General features: G+C 40.1%; 1 protein-coding gene across 1 annotated transcript in view; it reads left to right on the top strand.

The window, feature by feature from the left end:
- The first annotated feature begins 249 nt into the window (after positions 1-249).
- The window catches only part of PLEKHF2 (pleckstrin homology and FYVE domain containing 2), a 33,789-nt gene continuing 28,131 nt past the window's right edge, over positions 250-5,907 (top strand). The window contains exon 1 of the mRNA XM_056333876.1: positions 250-1,283. The gene's annotated coding sequence lies outside the window, so the exon portion shown is untranslated. The remainder of the gene's footprint in view (positions 1,284-5,907) is intronic.

Here is a 5,907-nt window from a genome sequence, read left to right as displayed (position 1 = left end):
GTTCAGTGTGCTGAGTTTTTTCTTTAATGTCTTATCTTGATAGAATTGTTAAGTGTCGAACTTCACACTTCTGCAAAGTGGAGCTCATGGGAAACAGCAGATGCGCATGAACTGTAGCTGTCAGCTTGCTGGCAGTAGTTGTTTGTTCTTGAAATATTAGGCTGATACCTCTGCTTCACATGTCTGCCAAGTCATATGTCCTTGTCTGAGATTACTTTTCTTGTCTTTCCTGTAGTAACAGCAGTATGACAGAATTCTTCTTGGACAAATTCTGTGCTAATGGATACTTTTGACAGTTCTAACACTTCACTGAAAAAAAAGAAAAAGAAAAAAAAGACTGCTTGCTTTGTGCCCAAAAGCAGTTACAGTAGATGCCTTCTAAATCAGCTAAGCAGTTCTGTTCAGTGCAAGGAGCAGACTTCTCGCAAGTAGTAATGATGCTTCATAGTTGGAAGAATGAGCACGTGTATTTGAATGCAAGAAAACTGTCAGGAACAGCTTTAGCTGTTTTAATTATGTAGTTAATGTTTATGTAGAGTTTCAGAATGGTGCAATAGAGCTGTAGTACAGAAACTAATTGCATGCTGAGATTGAGCATTGATGTTACTATAGGTAGTAGGAGGAGAGCTTTACAGTGTAGGAAGAGAACCCTTACACAGTTTTCATCTCCAGCTCAGCTCTATGCTTAGCTGGGCTGTATCTTCCTCCTGGCCTCTTGTCTCTCTGTTGTTGCCCACGGCTGTCATTACAAAGCTGAACTCCTTTTCTACAGTACTATGAAGAAACATATTCCTGAATGTTCCGGGTCATTTTAGTCCGCCCTCTCTGTAAAGATATAGTGCTCTGGTTTTTTGGTGGGAAATTACCAGGAGCTTTGTACTCAGCATCTCTTAGGATCAAGGTAAATATTTTTGTCTGATTTGTTATTTGGTGAAATAATAATTCCTAACATGCAGCTTGATTCAGTTGCACAAATCCGGTAGTTTATTCTGACCTTGTTCTTTTAAATAGCAGCTTTTCCCAGAGATTTTTATGGTTTTTTTAATCGGGGTTAATCTCCCCAAATGCTTGGTTGTATAACAGCATCCTGTATTTTAGTGTACAATGCTACGTAATGAATTTCTGAGAACAGGATTGGTGGTTTTTTTAATCACAGAAACTATCAGCATGGTAGAAATCTTAGGAACCCAACATTCAATCCTTCATTTATTGATTTTATTTTACGTGTTTGAAGTCCGTTTGTGATACAGATCATGGTTAATTCTGCAGTTTCCTATTCACGGGTAAGACATTTCTCTTTGAATTGTTCAGCTCAAGATCTCTGTTTCTGTATTACTAGAGGTGTGATAATCAAGGTTGATAACGAACCTAGAAAAATTTGTGTATACTGCATCAAGAGTATACTGGCTGTTTTCTAAAAGTAAAATCTTTGCAGGCTCTGTCCACTTTTCAAGTCAGCTGCTGTATCTTACCATTGGTGGGTTTGAATGTGGCAAAGAGGTCTGGTGAAAAGGAAATATTTCCTTCCCATGCCGGCATCGCAGCTCTTCCTGCCAAATGAAGAGCAAAGGCTTAGGCTCTGTCGCTGCTACCAGGCCAGCTGCGTATTCGCCCTGTTTATTTTGTGTTCTGGAGAAAGCGTTACAAATGTCTCTTTCTGCAGTTGGTCCTTGTCTTGTTCCGAGCGTGCTGAGTCAGGACAATAGAGGCAGCCCTGTCTGTCCCCTCAGAAGCAGTCGCTCTCCTGTAAAGTTAACTTTTGGCAGGGGCGCAGTACAGTAAGGAGGAAGAGAAGGGAAACCACGCAGTATCACCAGTACATCGAGTTGCTACAGTGATATCTTGCTTCCAGGCCACAAGGCCAGCGCTTTGCTTCGGTGTTGAAGTGGAAAAAATTTGACAATGTGCTTACAAAGGCATCAATGGAAGGGCTGATTTGTTCTAGTGTAGAAAAGAAGCCCTGTGATGCGGTGAATGGTTAGTATAGTGAGAGGGACTTCTCAGGGAATTAGTAAACAGGATATGGAATAAATAAATTCAAGTTATGACTTCAGTCACAAGAGAGTTTTGGGTACCCTCAGAAAGTAAAGCAGTACTTTGAATTGCAAGTGACAGGAGGCTGCTTGAATAAGTAATTTATGTCTCCTTTGTATCCTTCAGGGGAACAGCTCTCTTGGATGGCCATGCCTGATTCTGTCCTTAGGGACAATGTTGTGAGTGCAAGCATTCAATACTTGTCAAACAAGTTAATTTGTCTGCTTTTGCTAGTATTATCTCCTTTTATTTCTCAATAGCAATTGGTGCCATATAAGAAATTCCATTCATCAGTTCTGATAATTTATAATTCTACATTCAACAAAAATTTGTCCTATTTCTCCTTTTTGGAGATTGGTTTGGTGGATTATTTTTTTTTCCTGATGTGACAAAATATTTTCTTATATTGGTGCTAACTTACTGCTTATTGCTATCAGAAAAGCAACTAGCAAATCTGTTGCTAGCTGCTAATTACATATTTGAATAAAATTTCTATGTCTAATTACCCTGGTTCGTGTAAAGCAGCAGCCTTGCAGGTATCCTCCTCAGTGACCTTATGTGTTTTCTCATCTTTGATCATTGTCTTGCTTGCTTTTGGTTAAGCACAGAATTGTATCTCCATTTTTTTCTTCAGAGCAGCAGTTCACTGGAGTCTGTTCCAGAGTCTCTTTCCACTTAGACTTGGAGGTTTAAATTAGCAAAACATAAGAATTGTATTGGTCCTGTAACAGATGGTAGTATTTTGTCCATGGTAAGTAACAGCTATGGGATCAAAAGTCCTGAATGAACTGAAACACATCAGACTTCACATGCCTGGTGATCTTGCAGTTTAATTGGTTTCCCACTTAGCTATACAAGAGTCTTAGTAAAAGAAAATTCGAGGAAAAATGCAAAAATCTCAATCATTGCTTTTGAGAAATTCATCCTACAGGTCATCTCTGTTTCCCTCATAGCATAGCATCTGAATATTGGCATCTTATTTGGGCCCTCTCCAGTATCAAACCCTTCAACAATAACAGAAAATCCTTTCTAGCCATAAACATAGGAACTGCTATACTGCAGAAGGGGAGGGCTGTGCAGTTTTGTCATGTTTTGCAAAGGAAGATACAAGAGGAACCTTTTAGATGATTATGAGCAGGCTGCCAGAATAGTGAGGATTTTTTTTCTTACTGCTCTGATGCCAGGGTAAGAACTACAAAGGTTTAGTTAAAAAAGGATTTAGAAAGGGATACAGTGTTATGCTGAATGTTCTCGGAACCTGTTTTCCATTGTGTTTGCCGGTGGCAGTTGTGCATTGTCAAAACTGTTTGTCTTTCAGTTGTCAAAACATCTCCACCTTTTTTCCAACTTTCATGAATTTTGCTCTAAGTCTACAGGATTTTTTTTTTTGAAGTGTGGCTGACCCTCAACCACTTTGAATCCATTGAAGCTGATCCAGTAAAAAATTGTGATAGATAACAGCCACAGATACGTAAATCAGAACAAAATATATATACAAGCAGTCCTTTAAAATGCTTCAGGCTATACATTGATTGGTATTTGCCTTTATAGACAGGCTGCAGATAATAATTCACCAGTGTGTGTTCTCAGCTGAAGCAAATGGTGTTCAGCACTCTGCTCCAACAGGGGCAAGTTATATGGCTCAATCTGGATATTTTAGATTCCCTGTTCTAGGATAGGCCCCTCTGTATCTGCACAAAGTCAGAAAGGGAGGATAGATGTGCTTTTCTGTTTCATGGATAAAAAAGCTGGGAGTCTTTAAAGAAGGATGCTGGGTTTCTTTCTTCATACTAGAGGGGGGAATTCTGAAACCTTTTAATTGTGCAATATTAAGTGGTTAAGGGTTTTTTGTCGAGTCAGCAGTAGAAGACAACTTCTAAGTGGTAGCTACGCCTGTATAACCTGCTGTAAGGTCTAGGAGCAGCTATCCAAGAACTGCTGTCTGGAACAGGATTATTTTGATCTGTGTGTTTCAGGCTGAGTGCTCTCCCTTCTTACTCAGGCCATTCAGACTTTCTGTTTTATTTATCTAAAGACTGCAGAGGAATAATAAATAAATAAATATGTAAAGGTGTAACTGTCAGTCACTATCCAGAAGGCTGGGATTTGCCTAAAACCAGAAATCCTTTTTTGTTGTTGTACATAATGCAGAAAATCCACAGCTTATTTCAAGCTGCAGGTAGATAGTGTGTGACAATGCAGGGCATTTTTCTAATTTGTCCTTTTATTAAATTACCTTAGTTGTAGTTCATCAGCCTAAACATATTTTTTCTCTTTAAGCACCTAATAAATCGGCATGCCTGCTTAACCATCATATTCACTGACAACTTAATAGGTTGAAAGATCTCCTTTTTCCAAATAGCCACAAATGCGTGTCTTCTGTTTGCTTTTCCCTGTGGGCAGTACCTTAGCGGGAACGAATCGGGTCAATTGGGCATACAGATCTGTTACGCAAACATCTTGATGATTCCACTCAGATATTCAGTACAGCATCATAAAAATAGGGCTGAAAGGGACCCTGGGAGGTAATTAAAGTACCAGTCCATCTATTAGCAGAATCAACTGTAGCCATCCAATTACCCATTTTATGGATGAAATGTTGTGCATAAATGGATTATATTACGCATTAAATAACAGGGTTTTTTTTATTATTGTCAGAGATTTGGAATTTTTAATTTAATATAGGTTAGGAAGATGGCAGAAAGGACTCAAAATGATTTTTGCTTTCAGTTTTTCCCCAGGATAATTCTGAAGCAAGATAAAGGATGTTTTAAATCGTATTGGGGTGCCAGTGGAGCAAGGAGGGCAATGCATCCACAGATGACTCTCAGGGCTACAGTGACTGCCATCATGTTTGCTGCCTGCTACTGCTTGGTCTTTAGTCTGTGCCAGTGAGAGAGGGGCTGTGGTAGGGATGAGAAATTTTGTATGCTGATTATCTTGTACGGTATTCTACATCAGAATCACAGTGCTCTGGAGAATCAAAGCCAAAATGTTGGGGCTAGGATGGGGAGATTGTTTAGACTTGTCTCAGTCTATAGTTTTTTTTTTAAAAAAAACAAAATCACAAAAGCATAACAGAGCATGTGTGTCGTTTCGCCAGTGTATTTAGATGCTGTTCCTTGACCTATTATTGAAAATAATCAGTTAAGGCTGACATGTGAAAGCTTAGATTTTGTAATTTCACATCTTTAGTTACCCGGGGCAGAGCAAAACACTGTGGTCTCAGACATCCGTGCCTATTTAGATTGCCATGCTTAAATAAGCATAAAATTAAATGAAAGGGAAAGAAAACCACTTTAAGGTATAACACTTGGGCTTCTTCAGTGTCAGAAAGACCACATTCCTTCAACAAAGTTCCCCCTAGAACCAAACTCCCTCCATAGGAGGGCTGGGCCAACAGTGGGCATGTATAAGGGGCTTCATAACAGACGCGATGGTTGGAAATGAGGTCTGAACTGTAGCTACAGAAGTTGCATGAAATCTGCCTGCCTGCCTATACTGCTTTTTGTGTAGTGTGAGTGAAGGACATGAGCAACTAATGTGAGGCAGAGGAGAAATTCACCCTAAAATCACAGTGCAGATAACTGCTGGCCAACAGCTGCCACTAATCTTTACAGACCCCTATCTTTCAAGGTGCTTGCAGCAGTGTCTGTGGGCCGGCTCAGAGCTGTCCCAGTATGGGCAGTCTGGTGTTTCTCTCATCACCACATCGTACAGGCTCTGGATATACAGTGTCCTTCTACTGAGTCCTCTTGAGCCCCTCAGCAAGCCAAGGACAGAACAGTACAGCTGGGTTTCCACAAAACACAGCCGTGGCTGCTGTCCTTCATGGGCATCCCAGGAACCCAGGAACGGAGACTCCAACTCAGC

Source organism: Falco biarmicus, chromosome 3, assembly GCF_023638135.1.
Source record: "Falco biarmicus isolate bFalBia1 chromosome 3, bFalBia1.pri, whole genome shotgun sequence".
NCBI lineage: Eukaryota > Metazoa > Chordata > Aves > Falconiformes > Falconidae > Falco > Falco biarmicus.
Note: the sequence above shows the minus strand (reverse complement) of the source record. Positions and strands in the feature narration are given on the sequence as shown.